This window comes from Triturus cristatus, chromosome 5_1 (genome assembly GCF_964204655.1).
Source record: "Triturus cristatus chromosome 5_1, aTriCri1.1, whole genome shotgun sequence".
NCBI lineage: Eukaryota > Metazoa > Chordata > Amphibia > Caudata > Salamandridae > Triturus > Triturus cristatus.
Window position 1 is genome coordinate 173,888,710 of NC_140587.1, and position 23,070 is coordinate 173,911,779.

At 51.8% G+C, this 23,070-nt stretch overlaps 1 pseudogene across 1 annotated transcript in view; it reads right to left on the bottom strand.

Annotated features, from left to right (window-relative positions):
• Positions 1-388: 388 nt before the first annotated feature.
• The window catches only part of LOC146830579 (E3 ubiquitin-protein ligase TRIM39-like), a 129,541-nt pseudogene continuing 106,859 nt past the window's right edge, over positions 389-23,070 (bottom strand). Inside the window, exon 7 of the transcript XR_014961446.1 lies at positions 389-1,579. The product of XR_014961446.1 is annotated as an E3 ubiquitin-protein ligase TRIM39-like (transcript). The remainder of the gene's footprint in view (positions 1,580-23,070) is intronic.

Here is a 23,070-nt window from a genome sequence, read left to right on the forward strand (position 1 = left end):
GGGCCGTGTCTAGAGAGGGCAGGATCCGGGGGTAAGGGGCGGGCGGCTTGGGGGAAGACATGGTGCAATGTACAGTAAGAATGGAGGCAAGGACAGGATGGAGGCAGGACAAGGACGGGTGCAGAGGAAAAGCGCAATATGGGGCGAGGTTCTGGAATAAGGAGATATTCGAAGGGGGGAAAGACCAAGCCAGGTAATGGGAGAAAGGCAAAGTCAAAGTAAAAAAAATGACAAAAAAAAACATCCAATGTAGGCACATAGGTAAAGTCAAAGTATTAAAAACAGACTGTGTGTTCTGGGAAATTGCCGCCAATATATGTGGCTAGGGATTTAACAATTTGGAAACACAAACAGTAAAGTAAGAGTTAACGACAGGCCGGTAGTTTCGTTGTTTTCAATCGATAATTTACTATTATAAACATGTTAGATTGGTCCATGGGGCCATGCATATTACATTTACCCTTATTGCCCTTTCAATAGTTTGTAGACAAGCATTATTAATTTAATTACAATTGGTGATTTTTGTTGTAAAGATGCATATGCTACCCACATGCACCCCAGCAACTACCCACATGCATCCCACCAACACACACCTTATAACAACATACCACACCATGCCACTGCCCCACGTCACTGCACTAGACACTAAATTTGCAGTACGGAGCACAGCAGCCACACTGCTCTACAACTTACCTAAACACTTACAAGTTTCCAAAGGCGAGACCTGTTGGCTATGCCAATGCTTGTTCAATTCTGCAGAGACTTTATCATATGTTACATGCGGTTTGGTGGATGATTCACACGGCAAAGATTGGCTGCCCTTGTTTTAAAAATGTACAAGGGAAAGAGATACATAGTTTCACGTGAGGCTTCTGGTTGTCATGGCAACAGGCGAGAGGGTCATTGTGAAGAAGGTCCTTTGGAATGTTGGTGTTTAAAGATTCTTTGGAATGTTGGGGTTTGAAGATTCTTTGGAATGTTGGTGTTTAAACTAGGGATGACAGTTGAGGGGGAGGGAGGGGGGCTCACACCAGCCTCAGCTCCGCTCCTTCCCAGAGATGGAAGAAACAATCAATTATACTGTGAGCACCGAGACCAAAGATGGGGAAGAGCCTATGCGTGAAGGGCGCCCCCGGGAAGGAGTAGAGAAGCTCCATGGAGTCAGCATTGTACAGGGACAGCCGCCCCCCCTCGTAGTCCAGATACACACCCATCTTCAGGGGCTTCTCACGAGGCGACAGAGGGGTCGGAGGGGAGGTGAGAGCCAAGTACTGACCCCGCTGCCCCTGCACAGCCCAGACTCCCCCCTCCGGTGACCATGTGATGTCTCCCTTCCTGCTCACAGACTCCGCTGCGACCCCCACATACCACTCGGCCCCCTCCTGCAGCAGCTGCACCTCCCAGTAATGTCTGCCGGAGGTGAACCCCTCGCTCTCCAGCACACAGGGCCAGAGGTGGTAGGTGAATCTCTTGGGGGTGTCCAGCAGGGTCTGTTCTTTGTCCGTCCGTCTCACAAGTCTCCCCCCCTCAGACAGGAGGAGCCGAGGATGAGCCGTGTCAGGATCCAGAGTCACCATCACTGCAGAGAAGAGATTCACAATTAGAGATTTAACGACACAAAGAAAGGCTGTAAGTACTGCTTCTGTTTTACATATGCATCATCATCAAAAATTCTTTATATCGGCCAATTTGGCCATAAAAGAGTACAGAGTAAAACACAAAAGGGAAGAAGGGGGAAAGGGAAGGCAAGTAACATTTAACCCCTTCAGTGCCACGCCCTTTCCCCCTCCTGTGCCGTGCGTTTCATTAGTGGGTGGGGTTCATGACGAGATAGTCTCGTCATGGGCACAGCGCGACCGTGCTCCATGACAAGACTATCTCGTCATGGGCACAGAAGAGGTTAAAATTCATTTATATACACATGGCAATATTTTCGTACAGGCAAGAATACCCTCTCATCTATACAATATTTAAAAATACGTCAGGTTACAAACACTCATTTCATAAACATTAAAGCTAGCAATCGATATCAATTAATTTACGCCGCTTGCACCACATAGCTAGCAAAAATTTAGAAAGTGCAAAAACAATAGGGCTCGATGTACTGGTTTTAAAAATTCTGAAAGCATTGAGACAATGTTTAAAACCCAGATTTCTGCACAATGGTATCAACCAATATTTTCTTGGTTTGGTATATGCTGGACAAAAGAAGAGAACATGAAGCTCATCCTCTAAGTCACAGCTGCAGCCCGGGCAAGACTTGTTAGAGGAGGCCGTCCACTTGCTTGTGACGGCCTTGAGGGGTAAAGTGCCATGTCGCCATTGGATAAAAAGTTTGCGCGCTAAAATCGGGAAGACAACATCCATGAAGTCCTCGAAATAATAAGAATTTTTGAATTCTAAAAAAGAGTTAGTGAGGGAACCTGCATTAGGGGCCATGATTAAAAGTTCCAGCTTTTGCCCTTTGTGAATTTTGGTAAACATCTTTCGTGATATCCGGCCACATGCCCTCTCTGGATCTTCCCACATGGATTGTAGTCCTAGATTTAGAAGTTCACGCTTAATGAACGCAAGCCAGCGGATTTTTCTTACACAATTAAAACTAAGGATCTGTTTAAGTTCGTCCCTATAGTTAAAAGATCTGGAGTGGTCCATAGTCTGTGCCAGAACCTTAGGGGCTTTACTGCTAGCTCGTTTGCAATAGGCGACAGTCCCAGGTCTAACCTCAGCGGTGTTGATGGAGTACTCTGAGGAAGCGATAGTAATCGCCTTGCAAATTTGGACTCAACTTTAGTGATTTCAGGGGCAGCACAGTGACCCCAAAGCTCACCCCCATAGAGAGCAGCTGCCCTTGCTTGCGTCTTATAGACCTCCAGGGCAGGACTCACTGGTCTAAAGCTTGATGAGTCAGAAACCCTTAAGATAGCACACTACAACTGTGAAAGTCTCATGTGGGATTTGGCCTTTTGCGGACCCCATGACAAATTTTCATGAATAGTAACACCCAGGTACTGGAAGGTCGTAACCCTTTCCAGACATACATCGCCCAGAGATGGATTTGCGCGGGTATACACTGGCGGGTTAAAGATCATGGGGCAGATTTATGAGCCCCTTGCGTCACTTTTGCGTCACTTTTCCCATGTTAAAAGTGACGCAAAAGTGGCGCAAGGGGCTCATAAATCTGCCCCCATGAATTTTGTCTTGTCAATGTTGATCTCAAGGCCTCTGCTCCGACAGAAGTCCCCAAAGTCGTTCAATATCCTCTCGATCCCCATGGGAGATTTGGAGAGTAGGAGGGTGTCGTCCGCGAACATGATCGCCGGCACCCTCCTACCAGCCAGCCTTGGTGCATCATTATCGGGGACACTGTCCAGATGTGAGATTACCCCATTGACATAAAGGCAGAACCCCCCTGTGAGGTTCTGGACTTTTAAGAGTCTAGAGGTGTCAGGGAAACAACACCCGAAGACCCCTGAGTTCCTCCTGTCTCGGTGCACAAAATAAACAGAGACGCGGTTTTCTCGATGGTGGCGTCAAAGACCAAGGTTTATTTACTGCAAGGACACAGAAGTCATAGGAACCACACAGAGGCAGAATCTACGAGACTGTTCAAATTGCATTAAGTGGGTTGCGTCTTAAATACACGAAATATGTCTTTAGGCAATATTGCACAAATATTTCTCATGCCCAACCCGGTATCCCAAACAGACAATAATTGTACATCAAACAATAATTAGTCGTAGGTTTTCGGTATTCGATCAGGTCTCCTTGTCAGTTCTCCATTCTTTGCTCGATCCTCCCCATCATAAAAATCGTAACCTCCCCATTGTAAAAGCCCAGAAGGAGAGGAGCAGCACCAGGTGCAAAGGATTGAAAAGTAGGATAAGAGGTGTTTATGGATCGTAAACGGGCATGGCTACCGTCTTCGGCCTCTCAGTCAGGACAATGGACACGAGAACCAGTATAGCAGGACTGGCCTCAGGCAAGGGAGGCAGCTTGATTCTGCCTAGTCATGCAGCGTCAGCCTTTCTCAGGCTCGAACTTACGTGTCCTTAACAAGGTGATTCTGCCGGGGTCATCGTCCGTTCATTGTGAGGGCAAGAAACAAAATGGACGCCGTATCTAAAATGGATGCCATGACTTAACAACAAAATGCCCTATTTTTCAGTGAATTCAAGCTCGTTGCGTAGCGAAAATACTGTCATGGATATAATGGATCATTTGCGGTTCATTGGTACCAAAGTCGTGTCAGTACTACGATACCGAATACACGGGTTCGGATCGCTACGGAACCTCACCTGCCAACGGGGAACCTTGGTGACAGCGTCCCATTCTTGCCACAGCAAACCCGGGCGAAGTTCCCCTCATTCAATCTCATGAGTAGCACTAAAATCTGATGCGGGAGGCCCAGATCCTGAAGGACAGCCCACAGTTTTCCCCTAGGAACTAGGTCAAACGCGGACCGGAGGTCCATGAAGACCATGTAGAGGCTGCCACCCTCTACCTTTACCGTCTTCCAGTACAATAGGATCAGTCGGAAGATTTGGTCCACAGTGGACGTATTCCTTCTGAATCCCGCCTGGAAGGGGCTCAGTACCTCGTGATCCTCCATCCACGTCAACAAATGGTCCAGGACCAATCTTGCAAATATTTTTTGTTGGATGTCAATTAAGCTGATTGGCCTATAGTTGACAGGGAGCAGAGGTGACCCCTTCTTGAATATCGGGACTATCTCTGCCCCCAGCCAAGTACTGGGAATTTCCATGCCTCTCGAGATAGCGTTAAATACGACAAGGAGATAGGGGCCCCAGATTTCAGGTTGATGTCTAAAAAGATCCCCTGGTAATTTATCAAGTCCCAGGGCCTTTCCCACTGAGAGTTTGCCTATTGCGTTTATCACCTCCCCCAAGGTAAACTCCAGGGGCTCCTGCTGATCATCTGGGACTTGTGAGTCGAACAAACTACACAACGCGGCTTCCCCCCCATATAAACTTTTAAAATGGGCCTCCCATGCTGATGCCGCAATATTCGGTTCTATGGCAGATTTTGGGTCACCCGAACCATGGTTAACAAGTGACCAAAATCTGCGCGCATCTTTTGTGTCCAGGCCTATCTTTAGGTTCATCCACCTTTCCATGTCCCATTCTTTTCTTGCATGCCCCATAACCTCTTTGTACTGCAATCTGCGATCTCGAATCGCCATTTTGCTGTGCCCTGCCTTAATTGCTATAACAAGATTGCTCTTTGCTCTCCTGCATGCTGAGTTATACCAGGATAAGGCAGGTTGTCTGGGCCTTCTCGTGGGAGCCTGAGGGTAGAAGACTTCAGCCAGATTATTGGCCAGATCTGAATGGATTACACTAAGTTCTCCATTGAAGTCACTGGAAGCATCTTGGGAGATTAGAGTTTCGACCTCCAGGAGTCGTGATAGAACTATGTTATAGATTTTAGCTAAGTTCTCTTCCGAACCTACTATTCTCCCCCACTTTACCCTACGCCTGTTGCTTGATAAGATCAGAGCAGTACCCTCACCATCTCCTCCTACATTAAGTGAGTCTGTTTCTTGTTGCCCTGGATTCACCAACTCCAGGCGTAACGCATTGTGGTCGCTATCAATCCTCTCAACTACCCTAAAATCAATGCATCGACCACATCCGGGTTTCCACCATGATGTAATCGATTCGGGACTCTTGCCCCTTCTTGTTATAGGTGCATACTGACGGGCTATCTGACGCTGAACGGCCATTACAAGCCCTAAGGGAATTATTTAGTGCAAGGGCTGTGATCTGAGTAGCCAATGGGGACCACACCTTATGGCGTGGGGACTGACATTGGGGGATCGCCCAATAGTCGTCCTCTCCCATAAACGCACCTTCGCTACTTCCAAAGAAAGGCTCAAATTGGCAATTCACATCCCCTGACACCAAAAGCCTAGAATCCCCTGGCAATGTACTCAAGAATTGGGATAAATCATCAATTGTGGATGACTCAAGCCCTATCCGAACTGGCCGCGAGTAAACATTCACAACCGCCAGTCCATACCCATTGGGCCATTTTAGCACTAAACACTGCACATCCTCTGAATGAGTGGGCATATTTTCCACCACGCAACCCAAGTGAAGAGCAACCCATATGGCCAGTCCCCCAGAAGGTCTTCCTTTTCCTCCCCACCTTGCAGGTACATGATAAGTGGCGAATCCCACTCTTGAGTGTTCCTCCCTGGCCCATGTCTCCTGGAACAAGCATAAATCCATCTGATCTACCAGGGCACCCCACTCTGTGCAATGTAGCTTGTTTGTTATACTCGCCACGTTCCAGGACAGTATTTTAATTGAAGTCAATGCCGTGGCTGCTTTGGTTACTGCAGCACTTCCTAGTGATTCACCTACACTCTGTGCCCCACAATCAGGTGGAGCTTGGTGCTGTAGCACCACACTTTCTTGAGTCACAGGCCCCTCTGCCGTTTTAGGTACCCAGGTCTGGATAATTGGAAACGCACTTTGTGGACCACCCTCAAATTCCTCTACACTTTCAGTGGTCTTTTTAGGGTCCATAGTCCGGGAATTGCCCACCCTCAGTTCCCTATCTGCATGAAGTCAGTCCATCAATTCAAGGGAACTAAACCTATTGTGGGTCTCAGGGTAGTTTTGGGTGATTAGGTCTCTGTGATCGCCCCTGTTCACCCTTTGACCCCGCCTTTGCATCACCAGTGACCAATCCGATGCGCAAACTGGCGTTACAGGTCGAGGGTAAAAGAAGGACAGGGGATAGGGTTTGATCCTTGAGCCTACACTGTCGTCAATCCAATTGCAAATGTGTTCTACTGTGCGCGGGTCCCTAAAATTAACCAGAACACAATCGCCTGGGATAGTTTTTCTACTGCGTCCCACCCAAGCTATCCTATGTACCATCAGTACTTCACTTTTGACATTGTACGGTAGGGGCCTATTATGATTGAGCCACTGGGTCACTTTATTTTTTAAGGACATAAATGATTCCTGACCTGAGTTGCTAATTTCAGGAATACCTGTCAATACCACCACATACGGACTGGTTTCAGGCGGTAAATCAATTCTTTTCGCAACCTGGGATGTAAAATTAGGTAGAGACTCTCCCTCCTCTGGTGCTATCGCGTCTGAGGTGGATGTACTCAAATTGACTGCCGGTACTGCCCCAGCACCGACTCCTGCGGCCGCAGCTGTCATGTTTGTAGCTGTTATAGGAGGCCCGGAGGTAGGAGAATGAGCAAGACTCGCGACCCCAATGGACACAGAACTGGTTTGGGCTGTATCTGCCGCCTGCATTTTTTCCTTTCTTTTTACCCCATTCCCAGCCATAGCCTGTTGTAGCTGGGAGAGCTGGGTTTCCATTTGAGCAAGTCTCTGATCTAGCGGATCAAGCGCTATCTTTAATAAGGACCCCAGTCTCTCTATGAGGATATCGTCCTCCCCCTTAGCCTCCCCCATGCACTGAACATGCTCCGGAGTCATGGGTCCTTTTCATGCTGGGGGTGACAGGGATAAGTCAGTGTCCGAGTCCATAGAGACGTTCAAGGTAGGACCTCCCTTGGGTTTTAAGGATGTAACACTGCCAGTCCGGCCCTTCGCTGTTCTGGTCTTCCTGTGACAAATAACTTTTGTGGCAACCTGCTTCCTCTTGCATTTTGCCGCTCCTTGATTCCCCTCGATGGATTTGCCGGTGATTTCACGTGCGAGGTAGGCAAAGATGAAACCTCTGGTACCACAGTTGCCACAGTTGCCTCTGGAATTGGGGAGCCTATAGTTGGAGAGGTGTGGCCATCGTCCTGAGGAGCATGTACCAGGGCTGGGACGCAGGTGGTATTGGTATGATTGTCGTGCACAGGCGTCCAAGCATTGGCAAGGTGGCCCAAGGAAGATCGTTTAGCCATTGCTAGGTCCTGAGACACTCTGCGCTCCATAAGGGTAATACCCTGGTCAATCACTGAGTTTACTCTAATGATAAAATTATCTAAAATGCCAGTAACCAACCCTCTACTGGCCATTGTATGGCTCCTTGTTCCCCGAGCAGACATATTAGTGATATCCCCCGCAGTACTTACTGTGGCAGATGTAGTACAGTTCTGGAGCCACAGGCGAAAGAGGAATGGCCCAGCCCGGCCTCTCCGGCCCTGGGTGGCCACAGACGGCCCGCCCTTCCCCTGCGCGCGTAGTGGTGGAATAAGTAGCGTCAATAGGGGAGGCGTTGCTCTATCCCGGGGGGAAGTATGTACAGCAAAAAGAATTCCTGGGACTTCGAGTCCTTAATTAAATAATGCGCCTCTTTTGTCTTTTGTGCAGCGGGCCCCCAGTGTTCTCCACTCAGCCTCCGTGTCAGCAATCACCTCACCTCGAGCCCCCCGCTAGCCTCCTCACAAACGTAACGGGCATAAGCTCAGCACTCCACAGGACACAGGACGCAGCGGCACATTGAGCCCTCTCTTTTGCCTTGACGGAGTCCGGAGTTTCTGCCAGCCACACAACTCGTTCCGGTGTTGCGAGCCGTATCATCCGAGGCAGAGTTGGGGAGTTGTAGTTGTGGTCCCCCTGTGGCTAGGTGCTGGGCAAGGCTGAGCAAACTAGCGGTGGCTGTTCTCCTCACAGCGGTAGGTGAGTGTGTCCCCAATATTTCAATAGCCTGGCCCACTTGGTGCTACTTATAGCTCTTGTGGTGCATGGGTTGCATGGGTTGCTGTGCGCTAAAGGAGCAAAGGATTCTGGTGTCAGTAGTCCCGTAGCAAACCCGCAGCAGACCCGAGCAAGAAGGTAACCAACAGGAAAAACCCATCAATTAAGCAGCAAAAGGCCTCACTGCCTGCCCCACCTAAGATGCCGGGCCCGCTCTTGAGTAACTCTTGTCTTTCCACCTCAGGCTGTTTTAGGAGGCATGTTAGTCCACTTAAAAGCCCTTCAGACCATCGTCCATAAACCAGCAGGTAGCCAATAGGTAGCCTACAAGTAGCCGAGTGCTTGCTCCTAGCGCCACCAGTGTATGTCCCCCTCCGACATTGAAGTCTCTCCCTCACTTGACCCTACCCGCGCTTCAAGCAGCTAAGTCCATGCAAAAATTCCCCAGAGGTTGCGCCGAGAATATCATTAATGTCAGAATGCCAGTCTCACTAACTGCACTCAAACCTGAAGAGTTTGTGTTTGGGCCTTAAATCAGTGGGGAATCAAATTAGACAAATTAAACAAAATATGCAGCCTGACCTCTCCCTTGACGGTGCCAGCAGGTCCACGCTCGAATAGCCTCACTGTAGCATGCCAGCACGCCAAAAATTCCTCCTTGTAGTTTTCCACACCACTCGCGTCTCCTCTGCAATAATTGCCGCTGCCACTTCGAACGCTGTCAATTCCCCAGCCTGCCGGTTCCCACAGTGGCGCAACTGTTTTCCACAGGTGAATGGATTTTGGTTTACGGCGCCGCCTTCAGCGGATCTGGACTGTAAATTGAAGCATTTGTTTTTTCTCCGTCCGTGTTAATTTTCATTGCCTTTAATGGAGACTATCTCCATAAATCTGCATAAATCTGCAGCCTCGTGAGTTTTCCTTCCAGTCCTTTAGATGACAGACACACTACTTAGACACCTTTGATCGCGATCAGTCTATATACATATTCCAATCACACTCATATATGATTAAAGTACACCACACCTGGAAGGAGCACGCGGCACTAGAGAGCACGGCACTAGACTGGTCACTACACTAAAGCGTGCGGCACTAGACTGATCATTACACTAAAGCACACAGCACTAGACTGCTCACTACACTAAAGCGTGCGGCACTAGACTGCTCACTACACTAAAGCGTGCGGCACTAGACTGCTCACTACACTAAAGCGTGCGGCACTAGACTGATCACTACACTAAAGTGTGCGGCACTAGAGTGCTCACTACACTAAAGCAAGCGGCACTAGAGTGCTCACTACACTAAAGCAAGCGGCACTAGACTGCTCAATACACTAAAGCGCACATCACTAGACCCCTCACTACATTAAAGCGTGCGGCACTAGACTGCTCACTACACTAAAGCACACAGCACTAGACTGATCACTACACTAAAGCATGCGGGCACTAGACTTCTCAATACATTAAAGCGCACAGCACTAGACTGCTCACTTCACTAAAGCGCGCAGCACTAGACTGCTCACTACACTAAAGCACGCGGCACTAGACTGCTCACTACACTAAAGCGCGTGGCACTAGACTGCTCACTACACTAAAGCACGCATTCATCCAGAGCACACACTACACCGAAGAGTACACTGCACTACATAGGACATTCTACTACACACTACACTGCACCATGCAGCATACTACATTGCACAACCACACATGACGCACACTACAACAGCAGAGAGTAACAGTAACTTGATTAGATGGTACGGAGTGATAGAGCTACTACTAGGTTTACTGTACTAATCAGTATTCTGTAATAGATTGTACAGAGTAACAGAGCTACAAGAAGGTATACAGTACTAGTCAGTACACTAGTGAGTGACTTATGAGAAGGTATACAGTACTAGTCAGTACACTGAATGAAATGGCACAGTGTAACAGAGGTACTGGGAGTGTACTGTACTAGTCAGTGCACTGCATTGGACGGCACAGAGTGACAGAGATACTCCAAGTCATACTGCACTAGTCAGTACTCTATAATAGATAGTACTGAGTGACAGAGCTGCTACAAGGAAAACAGTACTAGTCAGTACCCTGGATTAGATTGTACAGAGTGAGAGAGCTGCTAGACATAATACAGTACTAGTCAGTATATTGCATGAGACGGCACAGAGTAAGAGTGGTACTAGAAGTGTACTGTACTAGTCAATACACTGCATTAGATGGTACGGAGTGAAAGAGCTACTAGAAGGTATACAGTACTAGTCAGTACACTGCATTACCTGTCACAGAGTTACAGAGGTACTAGCAGTGTTCAGTACTAGTCAGTACACTCCATTCGATGGTAAACAGTACCAGAACTACTACAAGGAAAGCAGTACTAGTCAGCACACTGGATTAATTGTACAGAGTGAGAAAGCTGCTGGAGGTAAACAGTACTATTCAGTACACTGCATGAGATGGCACATATTAAGAGAGATGCTAGAAGTGTACTGTACTAGTCAATACACTGCATTAGATGGTACTGAGTGACAGAGCTACTGGAACATATACTGTACTAGTCAGTCCACGGCATTAGATGATACAGAGTAAGAGAACTACTGTTGGACAGGCCACATGAAGGGCTCGCTCCCTCCCCGCGTGACACGGCCCAAGCCCCGGACTCCTAGGTGTTACCCACAAGAGCAACCCGCACCCCGTCTCCCGACGGAACTCCTGCCCCCGGACATCCATGTATCATGGGGCCGAACCACTACCGGCTCCCCCGGCCGGATCAGCCGCCATCTTGGACACTGCGCCACGAGGCCGCGTGGCCTCAGCTCGACCCTAACCCTGGGCCTGGCCCGGCCCCGACAGCCCGGCACCACCATCCACCCAGGAGGTGAACGAACCACTTGGCAGGTCAATGGGAGAAAGAAGTGTCGATGGCTCTCCCCCGCCAGGTGCCGATCGCCCTCCAGCTCCCCCGGGCGCTGGCTCCACCCCCTGCTGGGTGTCTGCACTCCCTCATCCCGGACCCCCCGACCTCCAAGTGCGAGGGTCCGGACATCAAAGGGCGCCAGACCTATAACTAGGGCAGCTCCAGAGCAGGAAGGCAGTTGTATCCTGGAGTCGAGAGACACCGAGAAGAACTCAGCCTTGACGGACTACTGGCGCTGCCGTAGCCCTGCCTTGTGAATCATCGTCCTGCCTGCTGGCGCTGCCGCGGCCTTCTGCATCATCCATCCTCGTCGGGACCTGCTGGCGCTGCCGCGGACCGTTGTAACGACCACCTTCGTCGGGACCTGCTGGCGCTGCCGCGGACCGTGTAACGACCACCTTCATCGGGACCTGCTGGCGCTGCCGCGGACCGTGTAACGACCACCTTCACCGGGACCTGCTGGCGCTGCCGCGGCCCATCCAAGCTAGAACACCGAGCTCGAGGATTGTGAGCTATCCACCATACCATCTCAGCTACCAGATTGGTAACCAGATTGTCCCGCTACCCCCTTTCCCAAACCAAGAGACTAGAATCGAGGGGACCCCTGAGTCCAGACCTCCTTGTACCATTTTATCGTACCTTAAGAAATCGCCTATAAAGAACGTTAAATCCTATCCTTGTGTGGTGTGTATCTGTGGGGGAGAAGTTACTCATCTGTACGATCACTGGAGACGGCTCTCCCCGGAGACCTCTCCCCTTGTCCTCGGCCGACCCTCCCGGTCCGTCTAACATTGGTGGCCAGCGGCGCGATCCGAATCAACGCGTAATCGTACAGAGAGTAGCTCACCCCACGACAAAACCACGATGTCAACCAAAGAGAGCGGATCCACCGAGAAATTCCAGATGGATAAATTGGAAGAGTATAGCCATCGTGAACTGAAACAATTCTGCATGGAACTAGGCATTGCTACCAACGGCCTGAGTACCAAAGACGATTTTAAGCACGCCATTGAGTCATGGGCAGAAACCGGGGTCGCCGGATCCCCAGACCAAAACAGTGCAGCATCGGAGAGGAACGCCACGGCTCCCGAGGAGCGAGGAACGGGCCTCTCGCAGGAAGAGATCCAAGAAAGAGAAAAAAACAGATTACATGAGTTAGAAATGGCACGACTCAAAATGGACGGTGAACTAAAATTAGCCGAGCAAAAACTGAACCTAGAACATCTGCGGCTCCGAGAAGAACGGGAGGAAAAACAGAGGCAGAGAGAGCTCGAAGAAAAAAGACTAACATTCGAACACGAGCGCAAACTGGCAGAAATAGAACTACGGAAGCAGAACAAAGAACCGGAGGTGCCCGAGCGACCGCGCACCCCGGGAGCGACAGAAAAGAAAGTCCACATCCCCAAGGATGTTGTCCGAGAGTATGTCTGAGAGGACGACATACAACAGTGGTTCAAGGCCTACGAGATCGCCATGACCTCCCACCGGATCGATCGAAGTGACTGGGGAGCCGGCCTATGGGGGAGGTTCGTCAACGAAGGCCGCGATGCCCTACTGCAGCTCCCAGACCATCAGATGTCATCCTATGACCACATGAAGGCTGCCCTCCTCACCCGATATGGGCTCACACCAGAAATGTACTGCCAGAGGTTTCGGGACTGCACCCGGATCCCGGGTACAACGTGGGTGGAATATGTCAACTATTTCAGCCGAGCCTTCGAGGGTTGGATCAAGGGAAGCCACGTAACGACCTACGAGCAACTTTTTAATCTCATGGTGTGGGAACACCTGTCTAACAACTGCTTCGTCGAGCTCAGGCAGCACCTCCTCGACAGTAAATTGACTGACCCACGGCAACTCGCCGCCGAAGCTGACCGGTGGGAAAGCACCCGAGTGGGCCGGAGAGGGCCACACGAGCAGAACCGGAACAACCAAGGTCAGCACCGTCCCCGAGGAGGAGGAGGAGGCCAGGGGCGAGGGAGAGACACAGTCCCGGCCGCTCCCGCTGCCAGCACCCCGCCCCCGGCCAGCCGGGCAACCCCCCGATGCGCCCGGGGTTCCGAGCCAACGTCACGTGTCACCGATGCCAGCGAGTCGGCCACTACGCCAATGACCCGAATTGTCCACAGAACCAAACTCAAAAACCCCGCCAGGTAGCTGCCGCCGCCCTGGGGGGAGAACAAATCTCCGAAGAACAAGAAGAATACGAGCAGGCACAACAAGAGTGGGAACCGGCCGCCATGGTTCTAGCGTGCCTAGGGGGAAAAGACATGGTCCCGCGGGCCCCCCTACCCGCCAACACCAGAAAATATAGCCAGTGGGTAAACATTAATGGGCGCCGGGCCGAAGCCCTACGTGACACAGGGGCCAGTGTGACGACCGTCCGCTGTCACCTGGTAAAACCAGAGCAGATCCTGCCGAACATTCTCTGCCCCGTCCGCTCAGCCGACAATTCCGAGAGTCTATGTCGGATGGCCTGCGTCCACTTCGAATGGGGAGGGGTCTCCGGCATGTTGAAGGTGACGGTCCGGGATGATGCCCCCGTGGACTGTCTCCTGGGGAATGATCTTGAGAGTTCCCCGTGGGCCGCCGTCGAAAGAAGAGAGCACCTGGGGATGCTGGGCCTCCCGGACTGGGCGTGCGTAACCACCCGGTCCATGGCCGCCCGTGCCATCCCCCGACCAGAAGAACCAGAATGGCCTGCACCTCCTCCCCCGATCGCTCCAGTAGAGGACACCGACCATACCGACCCCCCAGAGCAAACCCCCGAAGGGGTCGCCCAGCCCCAGGACCTTCCCGGCCTGGCTCAGTGGCGTCAAGAAGGGGGGCCCACCCAGGAACAGTTCCGCCAGGAGCAGAAGACCTGTCCCTCCCTCGAGGGACTCCGCCAGCAAGCCATCGCCCAGAGCGCGGGGGACTCCACCGGAGCCCATTGGGTCTATTGGGATAACGACCTGTTATACAGTGAACAGAGAATCGCGGAGTTAGGGGCCAGTCGAGTGCTGGTGGTGCCCCTCCGTTTCAGAGACTTCCTGCTAAATTTGGCCCACGATGTCCCTCTGGCGGGACACCTGGGCCAGGAAAAAACCTACAGTCGCCTGGTGACCCACTTTTTCTGGCCGAGGATGCGAAACGACGTCCTCAACCACTGCCGGTCCTGCCCCACGTGCCAGGCCAGCGGGAAGAGCGGCCGCAAGCTCAAAGCACCTCTGCAACCCTTCCCAGTTGTCACCACCCCGTTCGAGAGGGTGGGAATAGACATTGTGGGGCCCCTGGACCCCTGCACAGCACAAGGACATCGGTTCATCCTGGTACTGGTGGACCACGCCACCCGCTACCCCGAGGCTGTGCCCCTGCGAACTGTAACAGCTCCGGTGGTCGGCCGGGCCTTAATGGGGATCTTCTCCCGGGTGGGCTTCCCCCGAGAAGTCGTCAGCGACCGAGGCACAAACTTTATCTCGAAATATATGAAGTCCCTCTGGCAACAGTGCGGGGTCACCTACCGATTCACGACCCCCTATCATCCTCAAGGAAACGGACTAGTTGAGCGATTCAACCGCACGCTCAAGGGAATGATTGGGGGATTGGAAGAGCCCCTCCGTCGCCAGTGGGATGTACTACTTCCGTGCCTCCTCTTCGCCTATCGAGAAGTTCCCCAGAAGTCCCTCGGTTTTAGCCCCTTCGAACTGTTGTATGGGCACCCTGTGCGAGGGCCCCTCAGCCTAGTCAAAGAAGGTTGGGAGATGGCCCCCCTAAAGACCCCTCCAGACGTCTTCAAGTACCTCCTGGCACTACGCAATCAGACCCGGCGATTCAGAGAAATGGCAAAAGCGAATCTTGAGGCCAGTCAGGAGGACATGAAAAAATGGTACGATCAAAATGCCTCCTCCGTCGAATTCGAACCTGGTCAACAAGTGTGGGTGATGTCCCCCACCGAACCATGTGACTTGCAGGACAAGTGGACGGGGCCCTTCAAAGTGGTCGAACGCAAGAGCCCCGTCACCTATCTCATCGATATGGAGTCTCCCCGGAACCCCCTCCGGGTCCTCCACACCAACAGACTCAAACCCCACTTTGTGCGCTCAGAACTCAGCCTCCTGATGGCTACAGACAGTGGGGCGGAAGAAGACTCCGAGCCTCTCCCTGATCTCCTGAAGACTCAGGAGAAAGACGGTTCCGTGGACGGGGTCCGGCTCTCCGATGCCCTCACCCCAGAGCAACGCCAAGGCTGCCGGGACCTCCTGCTGCAGTTTGCTACTCTGTTTTCCCTCACCCCAGGGGTCACCCCCTGGTGCTTGCACGACGTGGACACGGGGGACAGTCCCCCTATCAGACACCGGGCATACCGCGTACCAGATCGGGTGCGGGCCTGCATCCAAGAGGAAGTGTTCAAGATGCTCACGCTCGGGGTCATCGAGCCCTCGGACAGCCCCTGGGCCAGCCCGGTCATGCTGGTCCCCAAAGCCGCTGCCCCCGGCACCACTCCTGAACTCCGATTCTGCATCGACTATCGGGGCTTGAATGCTGTCACCAGGACCGACGCTCATCCCATCCCCCGAGCGGATGAATTGATCGACCGCATGGGGGCTGCCCGCTACCTCAGCATCTTCGACCTGACAGCGGGCTACTGGCAGATCGGTCTCACACCCCGAGCCCAAGAACGGTCCGCCTTTTCTACCCCCGATGGCCACTACCACTTCAAGGTCATGCCCTTCGGCATGAAGAATGCCCCAGCTACTTTTCAGCGACTAGTGAACCAGGTCTTGGCGGGGCTCGAAGAGTTCAGCGCCGCCTACCTGGACGATATCGCTGTGTACAGCCACCACTGGTCCGACCACCTCCACCACCTCCGAGAGGTCCTGCAAGCCCTCCAGCGGGCCGGCCTCACAATCAAGGCCGGCAAGTGCCAAATTGGTCAGGTGTCCGTGACCTACCTCGGACACCAGGTGGGAAGCGGTCTGGTGGCCCCTCTGCAACTCAAAATCGCTGCCATCCAGTCCTGGCAACCCCCAGTCACGCAGACCGAGGTCCGAGCCTTCTTGGGACTCACCGGCTACTACCGGCGGTTCGTGAGGGACTATGGCAGCATTGTGGGGCCCCTCACGGGTCTCACGTCCAAAAACCAACCGAAGAAGATTAACTGGACCCCCGACTGTCAAGCGGCCTTCGAGAAGCTGAAAGCCGCCCTGTGCACCGCCCCTGTGCTCCAGGCCCCCGATTACAGTCGGGAATTCATTGTGCAAACGGACGCCTCTGACCACGGCATCGGGGCGGTTCTCTCCCAGCTGAACCCCGAGGGTCTTGACCAGCCGGTGGCCTTCATCAGCAGACGCCTCCTGGCCCGAGAACAGTGCTGGAGCACAATCGAGAGGGAGGCCTTCGCAGTGGTGTGGGCCCTCAAAAAGCTCCGGCCCTATCTCTTCGGTACCCACTTCCGGGTGCAAACCGATCATCGACCCCTGCAGTGGCTAATGCAGATGCGGGGGGAAAACCCAAAACTATTGCGCTGGTCCATCTCCCTGCAGGGGATGGACTTCACTGTGGAACATCGACCGGGCCAAGACCACGCCAACGCAGATGGCCTGTCACGCTTTTTCCGCCTCGACGAGGAGAGTCCCCAAGAGGATGGGTGACTCTCCCCGCCTTCAGCTGGGGGGGACGCATGTTGGACAGGCCACATGAAGGGCTCGCTCCCTCCCCGCATGACACGGCCCAAGCCCCGGACTCCTAGGTGTTACCCACAAGAGCAACCCGCACCCCGTCTCCCGACGGAACTCCTGCCCCCGGACATCCATGTATCATGGGGCCGAACCACTACCGGCTCCCCCGGCCGGATCAGCCGCCATCTTGGACACTGCGCCACGAGGCCGCGTGGCCTCAGCTCGACCCTAACCCTGGGCCTGGCCCGGCCCCGACAGCCCGGCACCACCATCCACCCAGGAGGTGAACGGACCACTTGGCAGGTCAATGGGAGAAAGAAGTGTCGATGGCTCTCCCCCGCCAGGTGCCGATCGCCCTCCAGCTCCCACGGGCGCTGGCTCCACCCCCTGCTGGGTGTCTGGACTCCCTCATCCCGGACCCCCCGACCTCCAAGTGCGAGGGTCCGGACATCAAAGGGCGCCAGACCTATAACTAGGGCAGCTCCAGAGCAGGAAGGCAGTTGTATCCTGGAGTCGAGAGACACCGAGAAGAACTGAGCCTTGACGGACTACTGGCGCTGCCGTAGCCCTGCCTTGTGAATCATCGTCCTGCCTGCTGGCGCTGCCACGGCCTTCTGCATCATCCATCCTCGTCGGGACCGGGACCTGCTGGCGCTGCCGCGGACCGTTGTAACGACCACCTTCGTCGGGACCTGCTGGCGCTGCCGCGGACCGTGTAACGACCACCTTCATCGGGACCTGCTGGCGCTGCCGCGGACCGTGTAACGACCACCTTCACCGGGACCTGCTGGCGCTGCCGCGGCCCGTCCAAGCTAGAACACCGAGCTCGAGGATTGTGAGCTATCCACCATACCATCTCAGCTACCAGATTGGTAACCAGACTGTCCCGCTACCCCCTTTCCCAAACCAAGAGACTAGAATCGAGGGGACCCCTGAGTCCAGACCTCCTTGTACCATTTCATCGTACCTTAAGAAATCGCCTATAAAGAACGTTAAATCCTATCCTTGTGTGGTGTGTATCTGTGGGGGAGAAGTTACTCATCTGTACGATCACTGGAGACGGCTCTCCCCGGAGACCTCTCCCCTTGTCCTCGGCCGACCCTCCCGGTCCGTCTAACAACTACCAGAAGGTATACCGTACTAGTCAGTACACTGCATTGGATGGTATGGAGTAGAAGAACTACCAGAAGGTATATAGTACTACTCAGTACACTGCAATACATGTCACAGCGCGACAGAGGTACTAGAAGTGTGCAGTACTAGTCAGTACACTCCATTAGATGGTACAGTGACAGACCTAGTCCAAGGTATACTGTACTAGTCACTACACTGTGTTATATGATAGAGAGCAACATAGCTACTCCAAGGTATACAGTACTAGCCAGTACACTGCATTGAATTTACAGACTAGGAGAGCTACTAGAAGGTAAACACTGTATTAGATTGTACAGAGGGAGCGAGCTACTAGAAGTTATATAGTACTAGTCGGTTCACTGCATTAGATGCCACAGAGTAACAGAGGTACTAGAAGTGTACTGTACTAGTCAGTACACTGCATTCAATCGAACGGAGTGATACGAGCTACTAGACGCTATACAGTACTGGTCAGTACACTGCATTACATGTCACAGAGTGAGAGAGGTACTAGAAGTGTACTGTACTAATCCATTAGATGGTACAGAGTGACAGACGTATTTCAAGGTATATTGTACTAGTCAGTACATTGTGTTATATGACAGAGAGGCACAGAGCTACTCCAAGGTATACAGTACTAGGCAGAACCCTGTATTGGATGGCGCAGTGTAGGAGAGCTACTAGAAGGTATACAGTTCTAGACAGTACACTTCATTAGATGGCACTGAGTGACAACACTTTTGGAAGGTATACTGTACTAGTCAGTACACTGCATTGGATGGTACAGAGTAAATTAGCTACTACAATGTATACTGTACTAGTGAGCACACAGTATCAGATGGCACACAATGACAGAGCTACTAGAAGGTATACTGTACTAGTTTAGTGGCCCAGGTAGACACCACCCTTTAGAGATGCTTCGATTGGTTGGCATTAGTAGAATTAATGAGTGTAGATACAGCTGTTATTCCAGGTGTAAGTCCGCAGCATGTAAACTCATGCACAGATACCACTCTGCACATCTTGCTGGTGGTCCCCGTGTCTTTTAGATTCCTACAGACTTTGGAGATACTGCCTTTGGCTTTAGCTGTCCACAGACGCCGCCTCCCTAGCCCTACTAGACACAAACCAGGACTTTGGAGTCACAGTTAAGTTTCTGATCAGAAGTGCTGTGGACGAAAGACATTTGGTTGTGACGTAAAGGCCGGAGAGCCGAGGTCCATCTCTTGGGATGTCCAATCTGAGGTCCAGGTTCGCAAGGCCCCTGTCTAGCCTTAGGAATGTCTGAGAGGGAATAAACATTTCTACCTCAGGTCAGTGCAGCTAGCGAAAGGATCATTTTAATCTGATTAATTTCCAGCAGGGGCAGGTCCCAGGCCTGGGCTAAGCTCTAGTGAAGTTGAGACTACAGGGTTGTGTGGGAGGGTTTTCACGTTTTCCCAATAAATGTATTTAAAACTCCAAGTATTTAGGGAAATAAACCACTTCACATCATTTGTGGGTTAGAAAGTTACAGTGGGAACAGAGCAAAATTACAATTTGGGTGTCTGATTATTTACAGACATATTTGGTATCTTGTAGAAACACTGCCGGGGCTGAGCCAGAATATCGTACTGAACTCCAACACCCTGTCAGAAGCCACAGTCCAAAGATTCGTATTTCCAGTTTTGTGTCAACACTAATTTGACAAAAAAATGAAGTTTCTGCCCAACTGGTATTCCAGGTGACAATATTACCACATGCAGTATAGCCATGTGCAGCATAACCACATGCAGCATTACCACATGCAGTTTAGCCATGTGCAGCATAACCATATGCAGTATTACCACATGCAGTAGTACCACATACAGGATTACCACATGCAGTACAACCACATACAGGATAGCCATGTGCAGCATAACCACATGCAGTATTACCACATGCAGTAGTACCACATGTAGTATAGCCACATGCAGTATAACCCCATGCAGTATTACCACATACATATTATCACATGCAGTATAGCCACTGTGCAGCATAACCAAATGCAGCATAACCACATGCAGGATTACCACATGCTGTATTACCACATGCAGCATAACCACATGCAGGATTACCACATGCAGGATTACCACATGCAGCATTACTACATGCAGTATTACCACATGCAGTATTACCACATGCAGTATTGCCACGTGCAGCATAACCACATGCAGTATTACCACATGCGGTTCCACTCAACCAGATATTACTGGGGACACATTCCACTTTAGCAGAAATTACAGAAATTGTAGCAGGAACATGACAAATAGTATTCAGGAATTATCTGCAGAAATAAAAGTGCAGCAGTACTCTACTGTTGTCTTGTTTTGTGTGTGTGCGTGCATGGCATGAGAGCATATGTGCGTGATGCGATGGGCCTAACTGGGAGTGCATGGTGTGAGTGTAGACTGTGAGGGAAGATCTTATAAACTGTGTGTGTGTGTGCAATAGGCCAGTGTAGGTGCATGCGCTAGGCCAGTGTCGATGCATGTGCTAGGTCAGTGTAGGGTCACAAGCGAGGTCAGAGTAGGTTCATGAGCTAGGTCAGTGTAGGTGCATGCGCTAGGTCAGTGTAGGTGTATGCGCTATGTTAGTGTCGATGCATGTGCTAGGTCAGTGTAGACACATCTGTTATGTCAGTGTAGCTGCATGCGCTAGGTCAGTGTAGGTACATGCGCTAGATCAGTATAGATGCATGCTTTAGGTCAGTGTAGATGCCTGTGCTAGGTCAGTGTAGGTGCATGCACTAGGTTGGTGTAGATGCATATGCTAGGTCAGTGTATGTGCATGCACTAGATCAGTGTAGATGCATGCGTTAGGTCAGTGTAGATGCATGCACTAGGTTAGTGTAGGTGCACGCGCTAGGTCAGTGTAGATGCATGCGCTAGGTCAGTGTAGATGCATGCGCTAGGTCAGTGTAGGTGCATGCTCTAGGTGTGTAGATGCATGTGCTAGGTCAGTGTAGGGGCATGTGCTAGGTCAGTGTAGGTGCATGTGCTAGGTAAGTGTAGATGCATGCAGTAGGTCAGTGTAGATGCATGCACTAGGTCAGTGTAGGTGCATACGGTAGGTCAGTGTAGGGGCCTGTGCTAGGCCAGTGTAGGTGCATGCGCTAGGTCAGTGTAGGTGCATGCTCTAGGTCAGTGTAGGTGCATGCGCTAGCTCAGTGTAGGGGCATGTGCTAGGTCAGTGTAGCTGCATGCGCTAGGTCAGTGTATCTGCATGTGCTAGGTAAGTGTAGATGCATGCAATAGGTCAGTGTAGATGCATGCACTAGGTAAGTGTAGGTGCATACGGTAGGTCAGTGTACAGGCATGTGCTAGGTCAGTGTAGGTGAATGTACTAGGTCAGTGTAGATGCATGCTATAGGTCAGTGTAGGTGCATGCACTAGGTCAGTGTAGGTGCATGCACTAGGTCAGTGTAGGGGCATGCACTAGGTCAGTGTAGGTACATGCGCTAGGTCAGTGTAGTTGCATGCTCTAGGTCAGTGTAGGTGCATGAACCAGGCCAGTGTAGATGCATGCGCTAGGTCAGTGTAGATGTATGCGCTAGGTCAGTGTAGGTGCATGCTGTAGGTGTGTAGATGCATGTGCTAGGTCAGTGTAGGGGCATGTGCCAGGTCAGTGTAGGTGCATACGCTAGGTCAGTGTAGGTGCATGCTCTAGGTCAGTGTAGGTGCATGCGCTAGCTCAGTGTAGGTGCATGCTCTAGGTCAGTGTAGGTGCATGCGCTAGCTCAGTGTAGGGGCATGTGCTAGGTCAGTGTAGGTGCATGCGCTAGGTCAGTGTAGGTGCATGTGCTAGTTAAGTGTAGATGCATGCAATAGTACAGTGTAGATGCATGCACTAGGTAAGTGTAGGTGCATACGGTAGGTCAGTGTAGGGGCATGTGCTAGGTCAGTGTAGGTGCATGCACTAGGTCAGTGTAGATGCATGCTATAGGTCAGTGTAGGTGCATGCACTAGGTCAGTGTAGTTGCATACGGTAGGTCAGTGTAGGGGCATGTGCTAGGCCAGTGTAGGTGCATGCGCTAGGTCAGTGTAGGTGCATGCTCTAGGTCAGTGTAGGTGCATGCGCAAGCTCAGTGTAGGGGCATGTGCTAGGTCAGTGTAGGTGCATGCGCTAGGTCAGTGTAGGTGCATACGGTAGGTCAGTGTAGGGGCATGTGCTAGGTCAGTGTAGGTGCATGCACTAGGTCAGTGTAGATGCATGCTATAGGCCAGTGTAGGTGCATGCACTAGGTCAGTGTAGGTGCATGCACTAGGTCAGTGTAGGGGCATGCACTAGGTCAGTGTAGGTACATGCGCTAGGTCAGTGTAGTTGCATGCTCTAGGTCAGTGTAGGTGCATGCACTAGGTCAGTGTAGGTGCATGCACTAGGTCAGTGTAGGGGCATGCACTAGGTCAGTGTAGGTGCATATGCTAGGACAGTACAGGGGCATGCACTAGCTCAGTGTTGGTGGATGCGCTAGGTCAGTGTAGGTGCATGCACTAGGTCAGTGTAGGTGCATGCACTAGGTCAGTGTAGGTGCATGTGCTAGGTCAGTGCAGGGGCATGCGCTAGCTCAGTGTTGGTGGATGCGCTAGGTCAATGTAGGTGCAGGCACTAGGTCAGTGTAGGTGCATGCACTAGGTCAGTGTAGGTGCATGTGCTAGGTCAATGTAGGTACAGGCACTAGGTCAGTGTAGATGCATGCACTA